This window comes from Chlamydotis macqueenii, chromosome 2 (genome assembly GCF_036417535.1).
Source record: "Chlamydotis macqueenii isolate bChlMac1 chromosome 2, bChlMac1.mat, whole genome shotgun sequence".
NCBI classification, from domain to species: domain Eukaryota; kingdom Metazoa; phylum Chordata; class Aves; order Otidiformes; family Otididae; genus Chlamydotis; species Chlamydotis macqueenii.
In genome coordinates, this window is record NC_141557.1 from 4,498,570 (window position 1) to 4,512,468 (window position 13,899).

The window sequence follows — 13,899 nt, forward strand, 5'->3', positions numbered from 1 at the left end:
TTCCGATGATGTAAACCGCAGCAGATACAAATGTTTGTACCCTAAGCAGAAGAGCAGGAGGAATGTCGCAGGTTTGTAGAACTTGCATTTCTTAACTTTATTCATGAAGATACACCTATGGAATTGAAGAGAAGACTTGAGATAGTGGTGGGAAACTTAAAACCTGTGGCCAGAAAGCGGGCAGGAACGTTACACAAGTGTTGTAATTACCTCACATTGTTATTGGGTGGTGGTAAAGTGTGTTTTAACGTGTGACTTGTCAAAGGTATTTGGAAATTGTGCTCATCCTTCATTAAAGGAAGGGATCAAACAGCTATAAGATCTTTGAACAACGGAATTTTCCTCAAGCGAGGAAAAAAAACTCCCAAGTTTTGTGGATAATGTGCTTGCTTAAGTGCTGTGTAACTCGGTGTCCAAGGCATCCTCTGTATGAAAAGTTTTCCACTTTCACCTCTTAGCAAAAGGAGGGAGAAAAACTGCTGTGCAAGTCCATCCAGAAGCTTTGCTCTGTTTATGTAAGCACTTTCCCTTGTGAATTGTGTTGTGGTCTTTGAGCAAAAATATTTACATAATATTTGGGGCAAATAGTCTTCCATGAAATGTTCTGTCATCAGGCTTTTCTGTACCGTGGCATTTTTCTTGCAGCCTACTGTGGGGAACTCATTGGAGTTCCCAGGAATCCTGAAAGCTGGAATAGGCTTGATAGGTGCAGGAGGTTGTGTTTGATGTGCAGTGCCTGATTCAGCCTTGGTGAGGAACCTTGTGTTAAGCCCTAGTCCTGGATTTGGTTTTGGTTTTCGTATGAAGAACATTATCCATTTGTATTTTGGATATGCAGACTAACAGCTTGGAGTGGTCAGGAAATAGCTGCATTGATATGGGTAGAGGAGCAGAAGGATTGGATGAAGGGGTTATTTTGCAGCATTTTTAGGATAAACAAGCTTGATGGATTGTTTCTGGTCTTGGCCAACTCCACTGACTTACAGGAAAGACTAAAGTAGTGATGTGGGGGATGGTGATCTTTCCCCTAACTGTAAATGTTTGCAATACAAACAGCTGAGCTATTCATCAGGGGCTCCCAGTGAAGGGAAGAAAAAAAAAATAATAAGGCATTTTTAGGGTGGGTTCTAGTGTAGACAAGTCAGATGAATTATGCTCTACAGTGCTTATCAGCTTGGTTTTGTGAACGCTGCCTGTGGTCAGCTGGCCTGACGGCTGAGCTACCAGGAGGCTAAGGAGAATATCCGTGGAAATTTCTTTGGAGCTATAATGATAGAATAAAAAAAAAAAAAAAAAGTAGTATTTCTGTTCATCGTGGAGACGGATTACCTCCCAGAAACTTCCCACCACTACCTTTCTGGGCCTTGGCAGGACATTCTTGGTAGTGTGTGTCTTAAGCACACCGGACCTTACTTTGTTTATTTTGTAGGGCTGGAGTTCCTCGCTGGTGCTGGGACCGTGGGAGGGGACGCGTGCCTTGGTCTTTGCGGACGTGTTACTGGAGCAGAGCTCTTCAGCAGAAAGGAGAATGCCTGTGTAGTGCCACAAGAGTTAGCTCCAGATTTGTACGGTTGATCTTTGTTAAATGTTGGTCTGGGAAAATCATATTTGGTCATGCATTTCTCTTCTAATACTCTCCTGTGTCCCCAGGAAAAAATGTAATTGTGGAAGAAAGGCAGTAACGAAGCCGATACGCAGCGATTTGCCCTCCTCGCTTTGGTTATGTGGGAAGAGAGTGGGAGAGATGCCAGATATTGATCTTGTTTTGCAGCAGACATGCAATCACACACAATACTTTTTCTTCTTTAGCCCTGGATAGCTTCGGGAGGTTAATTCAAATGTGGAAGTCTGTTTTGATTTTCGTAATCCGTGGAATATGCTGGGGCTGGGCGGGGAGAGCTACATGAGCAAGGAGAGGCTCTGCCCAACCTGATAGCACCCAGCCAGAAGAAAGCTTTTGAAATTGCCTGTGCCATGTTACAGTACGGGACCTAACGCTTATTGTTTGGGACAAAAGGGATTTTTTAAAGCCATTAGGGTAAACAGCACACACAGCTGTGGCACTTTTCTCAACACAGGTTTTGCTGCGTGCAGCCGGGTATCCCAGAGGCACCCGTACGATTTTCGGTTCAAATCGTTGTTGCTGTCCCCCTCTTCCTCTCAGTTTGAGTTACAGCCCGCGTCGCAGGGGCGTTTGCTGTGTGAACACCTGCTTGCAAAGCCAGTGCGGGCGTCGTAACTGCAAACCGGCGAAGCTGGAGTCGGTCAGAGAGCGTGAAGGAACTGCAGAGGAGTGATGCTGAGTGTAGGTGCTGGCTGGGGCTCTGTAAGGTAGAGCTTCTGATTTTTGGGAAGGGGCAAATCCTAAAGCTGGCCTTCTAAGTGCTTGGGTATATACATAGGTATAGACTTAATGTGATTTAACATTTATGGGTCCGTATGCTTGGGATTTTCCATCTAAGCTAAGTGCAATGAATGTGCTGGATCAGTCATCTGGTGTGGGCTCCTGCAGAAGATCATCAACTGCTTCTCTCCCCTGAGCCTAATTGGGACCTCAACTATTAGACGTGCCGGTAATAAGACAAGGATCCTACCTCTGTAAGAGATGAAGAGTAGGCGTTCTGCAAGACCTGGCTTTCTTTAGCGCCAAGAACAACAGCACAGCCAGATCTGTTCAGTGTAAGTGGTAAAAGTCGGGCTCTGTTGTCCCAAGAAAGAAAAGGATGCAAAGCAGTGGGGATGGCGTTGTGTCATGGTGTGCTAAATAAACCGCTCACCCTCACCGCTGCATTGGTGATGAGAGAAAGCAGCTTTTGTTGCCAGGTTGGGCAGAGACCAGCAGATCTGGAAGGGCTCCGCATAAACGCCTTGGGCAAGAGCGGAGGGTGAGAGCTGCTGGGACCTGGGCGAGCTGTACAATGAGAGTAACTTCTGTTGCATCACGCCTTGGTTATCTCTCACAGTTAGCACAGAGGCGCATCCTGAAGCAGTAAGCTGGGAAAGGGGTTTAATTTTGTTACTGGGCGCAGGCGCTGTTTTGCCATTCTTTTATCCTGCTGCTGCTGAGATCAGTGTGTGGCCTTTGCTTGGGGATAACAGGAGTGGGTTTTGTAGAGTGTGTCCCTGTAATTACAAATGGCATCATTTTTGTTCCAGTTAACAACAAAAAGTTACTGTACTGTTTTGTTTTTTGGTGTTTATTTGGTGGCAAATTTTTGGGTTTGTTTTTTTTTTTTCTAGAATTAAGAAAGCAATTTATTTTTAACTTCTCCAAACTTGTAGTCCTGAAGACGCTGGGTCTTTAACATCCTCAGTTATTATCCAGCAGTCGGTGATTCACACTTTCTCATCCCTTATTTGTGAAATAGCAAGTGGATAGCTTTCTGCTTTGCAGGGTTGCTAGAAGTTAAACCATCGGTATTAAATTCTGTGCATTCCTTTTAGTCCAAAGTTTAGAATATTTCAAATAGGTCAGAAGTACTTGATGTTCTGGGTATTTGGAGAAGCAATTAAACCTGTTTGCAGCTGTTCCAACCTGCAGCTGAACTGTCAGCTCGGTAGAGGCATCTACGTACTTGTTTGAGGCATCAAAATGCTTTTTAAAAAATCCCCTCCTGTTAAGCTTAATGGAGTAAGAAAAAATAATTTCTTTTAATTTTTTTTTATTATCTGAATTTCTAAAGAGGCCATAAACTGTGGCTTTGTTCTAGAAAGGAATTACTGGAAGTTGGGCAAGTTTTGCTGCTTTTTTTAATCAAAACTGTAGTAACGTTATCATACAAGGCTTGCAGTTTCCTGTGTCTTTTGTTTCAGTCTTAATCAAGTTTTAGCTTTCCGATTATCATATTTCCAGGTGGGAATGTGCTGCTGTTAATGGTCTGGGAATGCTGAATGGGTGAAATAGTCTTCAGTCCAAAGTACACGCTCAGAAGAGCTAGGAATTAATGTTTTCTAGCTTATTTCGGATGAAAATGCGCTAAATACTAAGCAGTTCCTGCAACTCATGCTGTTACAGTGGTTGCTGGCATTGGTTGAATTACCTTATAGACTGTTGATAGTTTTCATTTCAGGCTTTTTAATTTTTAACATGAACTATTACATTTATCTCTTTTTAAAAATATATATAAAATATAGATTTGCTGAATGAGGTGAGTTGAACATTTTCTTAAAGGTGCTTTTGACGTTTAGTTCAGCTTTGCGTTTTGGTACGACACACAGACCCAGCCAGTGGGGAAATAAAAATCTTTGTATCAGACTGCTAAACATTTTTTAAATCATGTCTGATGTATATTGGTTTCGGCTGTTCCTTCCTCTGCAGGCAGAGCTTTTTTTTTTTTTTTGTTACAGGGAGACAAACTTACAGCTTGAAATTTTCATCGGAGATACCTGGCAGTGCTGCTGCTCTGCAGGCGACACTTCCACTGAATTGAAAACCCATAGTGGTGGATTCTGTAATTACTTTACATTTAATATAATTACCGAATATATGTAGAACTTATTGAAAACTTACATTTGTCAAATTTCTCTCTGGCTTAACTAGTGAGGGCGGATGCGGTAGCTTGAAGGAAAAAAAAAAAAACAGCAAATAAGATTGCAAACGTTCTTCTCTCTGTAACATGCACTTGTGTTGAATGTCTCTAAATTCATTTTTAAAGAAATACTTGAAATATTTATGTGTGGTAATCTAAGGTTGGGTAAAATCTACTCTATGGAAGCTAAAGCTGGAAGAGAAATTACTTCGGCAGTCAGATTCTGTCTCAGCACATAGACTCAAATATCTTACAGACTGCTCCTTGAGACATCCCTGCAACCAAAGATTCAAGAATTAGGTTTGTAATCAAAATCGGATGTTTGAATTTTGCTCCCAGAAGCACTGGATCCAAATAACCTGCTGAAGTGATATGAGCTGTCTGCTGGCTGTAACTTGATTTCGAGAGCGTTTTCAGTTGTTAGAAACTGTTACTTTGAGATTATATATGACTGAAGCGATACAGTGATTAGAGAAAGCTTCCTCTTCCAAATTAGTGGGACTTCTCCTTCTTCCCTTCTGTTTGGATTTCATAATATAGAGAAATCTGGGGAGAGGCGGGGAGGGACGGGGAAAAACAGTAATTGGTCCAAATAACTACATCTCTATAAAAGTCAGTGTCTTTTTGAAGTTACGCAACTTCAATTCTTCTTCCAAGGAAAGAAGTGAAATATTTCATGAGCCGTCATGCGTGTTCCTTACGCCGTTAAGACAGAGCCTTTTCCAGAAATGACATGATTTAAATGGCTGTGGGTCTGTAAAACATGTTACCAGGAACACCATCGGTTTAGATGCGTACCGTCTCACAGAGCGGGTGTTTTAGGAGAAGTGCGCTCGATATGCACAAAGTGGCAATGGGCTGGGAGAAATAAGTGGTAATTGGAAATGGGCAACCAAGGAGCTACAGAAAAAAAAAAAGAAAAAAAAAAAAAAAGACATTCTAGTTTGATTTTGACCATTAGGGATGTATCTTCTGGGGAGAAAACTTTGGATGAATGATTTCCCTGGCAGGAAGGAGAATTGCAGCCTGTCCCAAAATATCCCCAGGGAGCGAACGAAAAATTCCGAAGGCAAAATGGAGAAATGAAGCTTTCCCTTGCAAGGGAGCACTGTTCAACAGCGTTTTGTGAGACAAATCCGTTCGAGAAGAGCTGTTTCTAGGAAAGATATGAGAAAGCTTGCAAAAATAGACTAATACTTTAGATTTGATGTCTTACTGATGTATTTGCTGCAAAAAGTACAGTTGGGAATGTTGCTGTCTCTATGGGAACATCTGAAGGCTAAATTTAGGAAAAGTAAATTAAGCTTATTCTCCTCAGATGAGCAAAGTTTTGGTAAGGCTTTGGTTGGAGGTGTAGAAGTATTTTTGATGGGAAAGAGAGTAGAAGAATTTCTTCTGCATTTGGGTTTGGTGAACTGCTTGTCTCATCCTTTTCAAGTCAAAAAAAAAAAAAAAAAATTCCCAAAACCTGTCACCTGTGTTTGGATCGAGCTGTGTACGGTTGGGGGCAGAGAGGAACTCAGCTTAATTTCCGGAGCCAAACCTCAGGTTGTGAATTTGGTCCTTGGAGGCGGGGGGGGGGGCATCCTAAACATCTATTTATTAAACTGAACAAACTTGATAAGGAAATGAGCCGATATGGCACCCGGCAGTACTCTTTAGGTTTGGATCACGCTCCAACTTGAAAAATTGATTGATTGATTGGGTAAAATGCGTGCGGCAGGAGGATAGCGTGGTGTTTCACGTGCTGCGCGGTGCCGTGGAGCACAGAAAAAGGGGCTTCTACAGCTCTTTGGTAACTTCATACTGATTTTATGGCGAAACCTCTCAAGGAAGATGTGGCCTGGTTTTGCAGAGCCCGCGTGTGTGCGCCGCGTGCGAGTTCTCTGTACGTTCCTACCATGTGCAATAAGCAAACATGCTCTACAAAAGTGCTTTTCTTTAGCTTGTTTTTCCCTCTTTTTTGTTTCAGCATGATTAGTTCAAAGACTTTTACTACACCGGCTTTGAAGTAAGTTGACGTTTGGGGAAAAACGTTCACCGCTTCGGGTGTGCGATGGCTCCAGAAGCCCGCGCGTTGCTCGCTGGTGTCCGCTCTTCCCGCGTTTCAGCAGCTCGCCGAGTTGTTCTTTGCCGCCTTTCCCACCACGCTGCGCGTAAGCGCGATCCCAGGCGGAGCAGATCGGATACTGTACATATTTTTGCTCTATAAACACATGCTTGTTTACATTTGCTTCATTGCCGTTTTGACTCTAATCCTCTTCCAGTGCCAGAGGGTATCAGCCGTGACTAACAGACTCTGAGAAGCTGCCATTTCGACCCCATGCGCTGCTCCTCTTTCCATTTGTTTGTTTCTCCTTTGCCTTCCCTCCTGAGTATTTAACAGATTATTATTAAATATCTTCCAGGATTGTAGAGGCCAACCTGGGAGCGATTCAAAAGCGCTGAGATGCAGGAGCATATGTTCTGGTTACTAACTGCGTAACTCTTTGCGATCGAAGACGAGCTTAAGTGCTGAGTCCTTGTTTGTTCGTTAGCGCCGCACGTAAAATTGAAATTAAAAAATCCTCCCTTTTTTTTTTCTTTTTTTTTTGCAAATAGATCTTTTTTTGCTGTTCAAAATTCAGTTCTGATTGAGTGTTGCAGCTTGATCGTAAGCTGCTACTGATATTTGGCAAAACCTTCTTAAAATCAACCCTCTGACATATGTGCAGTCACTGCTCACTTCCAGCACCATGCAGAAGCTCAGCTTTGCAGATTTTGCGTCTTTAAACTTCCAGGTCTTTGCTGATCCAGCTTCGGAAAACCTTGACGTTACCCCAACATTGCAAACGCATTGAATTTTTTTTTTTTTTTATTTATCAGCAGAAAAAGGCCTATTTGGATTCATAGACCACATCTGCTGGTGAACTTTGTGCAGTCTGCTTTTTTTTTTTTTTTTTTTTTTTACTAGAAGAAAGGTTTGTTTGTTGGCCGCCCGCTCGGGGCGGGACAGGAATGTAATGCATGCACAGACTGCGCAGTATTTCCTGTTCAACTGCCGCTCCAAACCTCGGCGCTGGGAAAATCTCCAGATCCAGCAGCTCTTCAAACAACGAAGAAATGCTGCAGCTTCTGAAACGCTTTGGGTTTGGGGGTTGGTTTTGATTTTTTGCCTTTTTTTTTTTTTTTTTAATAGAAAAAATATTTTTCAAGGTGAATCTTCATGTTGTGCTCCTGCTTTAAGTGTATCAGATGTTATAAATATTTCTTCCATGCTACAGATTGCTGTGGCCAAGACGAAACATTAAACCTAGTTTAGGTTTAATTAAACCTAGTTTAGGTTTAATAGATACAGAGAGATGGCTCCATAATGTCACTGCAAAAAGTTATTTTTATTTTGTAGCGTAGTACATCTCCATCACGTTGCCTGCGTGGTTCAGTTAGCTTCATTTTGTGTCCAGTTTAAAGTGGTAGCAATCTTTTGGCACTGGAGCTGCTTTTGCGTTATTTGCTGTGTTTTGTTTTGACCTTACGCTGTTTTGAAGCATCACTTTTACATTGCATTAATTTTACTTCAGAAGTGAAATGTTTTGTTTTAGTTAAAGGAAAAAAGCTTTGATCACTTCTGCCAACAGACACTGAACTCTGGTGCTGCAACCTTGCCTTGTAGCGAGAAAGTGAGGTGAGGGGGTTTATTTCTTTTAATTTTTTAATCTTTTTTTTTTCAAATTATTCCGGTCCTTTGTACATGTGGCAGCTCTGTTACCGTTTCAGGTTACCAGCTGATGGAGGACTGACTGTGGGATGTGGCTAGTTATTTATTTTATTTAATTTTTTTAAGCGGATTTATGTTTTGAGAATTTATATCCGTAGACTCCTCTGGAACACACAAAGTGCTGTGGCTCTTCTGAAAAAAATGAAATACTAGGAAAAGGTTCCACTGTGAACTGCGTGTGTGTGCAAATACAAGTGCATATATGTGTATATCGGTTTAAAAAAATGTGGTATGTCCTTGTAGCACCTTTTTTTAGTGTGTTCGGCACCTACTTATTCCTACGTGAAAAGGAAGAGAGCGTGCGCAGGTCAGAGTTGAAGACCAGGGCACCCCGTTGCAGACCCTTGGTCCTTGGCGGTCTCTCGCAGGATGCCGGCTGCTGGGCAGGTGGATGCCAGCACAGGACAGGTACCGAGCTGTGGGCTCTCCTCTAGCTGGGAAGAGAACCCAGGAAAGACTGGATGGGCCCTTCAGCTCCTGTTTGGGCACTGTCCAGCTGTTTATGTAGAAGGCAAAGGTACAGCAGCTCTCTGGCTGGTCTTGCTGGAGGATTTACTGGGTTGGTGCTGGAGGTGGACATCTCCTAACTTCTCCTTTGTGTTCTCATTCATCTTCTGTCGTCAGCTGTTCCAGTAGCGATCAGTAGAGGCACAAAAAAGAAAGTGCTGAGTGTTACTTAGTTCCTTCCTGGATCACAAGGAGACCTACTTTTCATTCCTTTAGAGACAGAGATCTACACGTGCTGCTTCTTGAAATTGGAAGTGGTGTCAGTGTAGCCCCCGTAGCTTGTCAAGCACTGGAGCAGGAAAGGAGCCGGCCAAAATCTGTGCTGTTTAATTTGGACTTGAAGGTGTTTCGCTCAGAAAATAGCTCAGCGGGTTAATTGGGCTGTTAAAACAGTTTTTAACTTTTCAGCTTCATTACTGAATGTGGATGCCCCTGAAGCAGTGGATCTGCCTTCAGTCTCCAGGCTGAAAAAATGCAAGGAATTGAGTTTTGAAAGATACATGTCCTTTAACATTACATTTCCATTGCATCCTAATTTTTTGAATTCTGCAGCACTGCAAGATAGAACGGATGTTTAAATCATGGTTTATATGAGAAGCTGACACATGATGTGAGGGTTATAGCATCACACGCGTCTGTGTCCGACCAAACCTCGGTGTGCAGACTGAAGTGCACCAGCTGCTTTCTGGTTTTGGGATTTGCCTTGGGATCCGTCGAGTTTTTGTGCTGTTTTGAGCCTTTTCATGGTTTCTTCCCCCTCCTTGTCAGTTAAGAGGCTTCTGTGCACGCTGCTGTTTTTAACGTTTGCTAGCTGCATCTCGTGATACATCACAGCCTTGTACAGAGACAGCAGTGCCGAGTTCTCAGGCGTGTATTTGAAAGGTGACTTCAGAATTTCATTACTCTTCATCCTTAGAAAAGGAGCATTCAACAACAGCACCAGGTGTTTAATCCACCCAGATTTGAGAACTGTAGTAAATAATTTATGTAGGGCAAAAGAAATTTTTTGCTTTAAGTTGCTGCCACAAAAATGTTTCCAAAGCTTGCTTTGGTTAGGTAGAGATCTTTTTGTTTTTTTTTAATTATTTTTTATTTTTTTCCTCTTCAGACAGCTTCAGCTGTCTTGAATTGACATCCATCGTGATGGTTTGTCTCCTTTTGTCCTAGGTACTATGTGAAAGTGTATTTTTGTGGGACTTCCCAGGTATGGAAAGCAAACGGTGGTGTTCTGATAGCCGCTAGATAACTTTGCTTTGAATGCGATAAGCTGTTCTTGGCAGATCCATTTGATCTCAGCGTACAGGTGCAACTTCTGAGTTTGTTTTCCAAAACATAATGGAAGGGGCTAATGAGAGTGATGTTCGGTTTTTCTTAGAATTCCTAAAAGTTCATAAATCATATTGACATTTTTTCAGGTTCAAGTGCAGCGACCTACTTTAACTAGCTCAAAGTGAGAGAAAGCGGAGATTATCTCAAAAGCAAAAAGGAGTGAGTTGGTTGTTTTTCCCCCGTGTCCCCACCTGTCTTACGTATTTAAGCTTTTATTTCTTGGCCCCCAGCCATGCCATCAGCTCCATCCAGAGCAGACTGCCAGTGCTGTGGATGGGAAAGAGTTGGGCAGGGGGGATAGCTCAATGTTTTGGAAAGATTTGTTCTTTCCCTAAAGTAGTCTGAGATCCCTCCCTTCAAACAAATAATTTCAATGGAAAAAATCAAAACCTTAAGTTTATTTAATTACGTTTTGAGTGGGAGAGAGGTTGCCTGCTTCGGTTGAGATGGAGATAATTCTGGGGTATAACATGCTGAATATAAACAGACATATTTGACTGTAAAACATGTATATTTGCTTGGGTTATATATGTTTGAAGGTTAAACCAGTTGGGTTAAACCAGTTGTGGGGGGTTGTTTCAGGTATGTGACAGGGCTGGCAATGCTGCGTTTTCTGCAAAGCTTACACAGAAGATTAAACTTTTCAATGATAGACTGCAAATGGCATTTAAAACCAAAGTTCTGTGGGCATCACATGATTGTAAATCACATGATTGTACAATCACCAAGTATTGTAAAATAATTTCTGTCCTGGTCAATACATCACAAAAATAGGAGCTTTATAAGCAAAGTTAATTCTTTTTGGCTACTTAACCATTTCTAGCTTGAGTCATGTGGGATATAAAATCTTATTTTTTGTAATAAGATCAGATACAGCCTCTTAAGAAGATTGAGAAATTGTGTATCTCATGTAGAAATTTCAGAACTGTTTCCTTTTGAAGAAAGGCTTTGTTTAATACCGCTTTATTCCGACTTGCGTCTTTCCATTTTGTGTTCTAAACAAGCTTGTTACTGGAAAGCTCACGATAAAATTAGCTAAATGCTAATTTTATTGCATTTAGCAAGTTCGTGTGTAAGTGCATGGAAAGTCTTTTCATTACCCGGTTTATGTTATTTGGGAGAACTGACTATTGCATTCATTCAATTAGGAAAAAATCAGCAGTAGTGAGCTCACTCGTGCTCTGCAGAGGGATGGGCTGGATTCGGAGCCCTCCAGTCTGCCCAGCAGCAGCGAGAGGTTTCTTGTGCGACGGCTGCACAACCATCGATTTTTGTAATTTCACACAACCACAGCAAAATTTGGTGGGAGAAGCCCTGAACTAAATTTTTAGAATACAATCCATGAGGGAAAAACTTTTTTTTTCACTGTGTAAACTCATGCTACTGTTGGAACTGTCTTCTGAGAGAAGAGCAGTGCAGCCCTCCTGCCTCCAAAGGACAGTCTGAGCGACAGGAGGCTTGAGAAGATGCCGTAGATTACTTCTGTCACCATGCCTTTGTATTAATTTCTATTATAACATTTGTCTGTAATGTTCAGGGTGTTGTTTGGCTTGTTTTGTTTTGTTGGGTGGTTTTTTTTTTTTTTCTTGCCTTCCCATTCTCTTCATATAACCACCCAGCATGGTTGCATATCTTCTATACGTGCTTACGTGATTGCAGTAATTTATTTTAAAACTTGCCTTTATCTTTCCTTGAACTCCTCCCCAGGCTTAGTAATGCTGTGGGTTCGTTAGGACTTGTCAGAAGACCTCGATAAGCGCTGTTCTGTGGACCGTCTTTGACTTCCAGAAACTTGCAGACAGTTCAAAAATAAACTTACCCGCAAACAGCAAGTAGCAGGCAGGTTACGAGCAGTGGGATTTGTCGTTAGAAATGGTGCAGGAGAGCATCTGGAAATTGTAGGTGAGACTTTGCACTTTCACATCGGGGGGAAATTTGCGCCAGAGGGACTTTCCTTCCAGCAGGATGGGTTGTGCTCCCCTTTCTGCCCCTTTGCAAAACACCTTGCAGAAATTCAGGTAATTTGACAAAGTGCTTCGCTGAAGGCTCTTTGCAGACCTCCATGAGATCCCCGGGGAAGAAGCTACACAGGGATCAGTGCAGTCTGCTCTTCAGTGTGGCATTAAACCATATGGAAAGGCAATAAGGAAATAAGGTGACAAAATTTTTAAGGGAAGAGAGTGTGGGCTTGTTTGTGCATGTATACGAATGTATGTGCGTATATGTGCATCTGTATACAGATTTAAAACTTAACTGTGAAGAGTTGTAGGAAGGTGACGTGATTTTGAATGGTTGGCCTCTAAAACAGCAGTTGAAATTAAGTGTAGGTACACGTGAAATTTTCTGCATGGGAAGAGAAGAATTCCTGGCTTAAATTTGCAGTGATGCCTGAAATTCTTACTAATGAAGAGATCTTGGTGTTATAATAAGATCTTCTGAAAAAAAATCACATTACCCAATGCTCACTCGTCGTAAAATGCAACTAAGATGTTAGGAATTGTTAGGAAAGTAAGAGAACAAAGCATTGTGTGGGTGTGTACATTCACGGTGCTCTCCTTTCATCCTGGATATTGTGCATGGTTCTGGTCTCCCTCTCCTCCCGTTCAAAAATGTGAATTGGCAACACTACAAAGATAAGAAACAAGGTGGGTCAGTTACGAAACAGCTGAACTGTTGATTGAGCTGTGGACCTTCTTGCCACAGAATACTTTTGACACTAGAAGGCATGGCGTAGGTTCAGAATGCGATGGGACCAAGCCATGAAAAGAGAAATGTGAGGACTGTAACGTACGCGGTTGGCGTCTGCAGGTAAGGTCATGAAACTGCAGTTGGAGCGCACCTGGGGTGGTATTAAGGGAAAGCATCGCTCTAGTCTTGTGTTGTTCCTTTCTTCAGCTTTTCTGCAGATACCTGCTGGTTACAGTCCTCTCTGCTTTCTTAGGTGACAAGTTTTCAAGTGGTGCAGTTGTTTTGCCTGGCCTTTTTCGGTATGCGGTGGGGATGGGATGCAGTATTTAAGGTGTAAAACGTCGCTTAAAGGTGTCTTCAGCATTCAGTGGTGATAGGGGTGATGAGTGCAGCACTTCTGTGGGTATCATAGGAAATCGGTTCCAGAAATCAAGGTTGTAACTCCCAAAAGATGGAGTGGGACAAAAAAAGAAAAAGTTGCCAAAATTCCATATCCTGGAAGCTGCTCAGACATGGAGTTCAGATAATTCACCTTACCATTCCGGTATCATTACTGAGTGATCTTACTTGTAGGCTTTTAAGGAACACTGAGTTTTGTCCTCTGCAGTTTTTTTCCTCTTGGCATCCAGAATCCCTAAATTTATGATAGTGATTCAACATTAATGCTTCTTTCCACCTTTAGAGTTACAGTTGTTATATTTGTACTGTCACTGCTTCAACGAGAGCAAATCCAGCAACCGGCACACGTATTGCGTCTGGTCCAGTGGAACTAAGGAAGGAGAAACTACCGTGTGTGGTGCATAACGCTGTCATAGTCGCTGAAAATGAGAGAAGGCGCAAATCTTTTCTGCAGATGCAATACCTGTGTGGGTTAATACGGCATGGCACCTAAAGCCACTTGAGAACTTCTGGTCCTTACTGCATCCAAAATTATAGTTTCTAAGTCACGATAAAGCCTCTATGATTTTTTTTTTTTTTTTTAAAGGAGCTCTTAACATCTAAATTTGTAGAAAGACCTATTTGAAACATCACTGTGTTACGAATGGCAGACCTGCCAAGATGAAAAACAGCATGAAGGATTATTTTTCC

General features: G+C 42.0%; 1 protein-coding gene across 3 annotated transcripts in view; it reads left to right on the plus strand.

The window, feature by feature from the left end:
* CTDSPL (CTD small phosphatase like) overlaps positions 1–13,899 on the plus strand; it is an 81,668-nt gene that overhangs the window by 30,796 nt on the left and 36,973 nt on the right. The window lies entirely within an intron of this gene.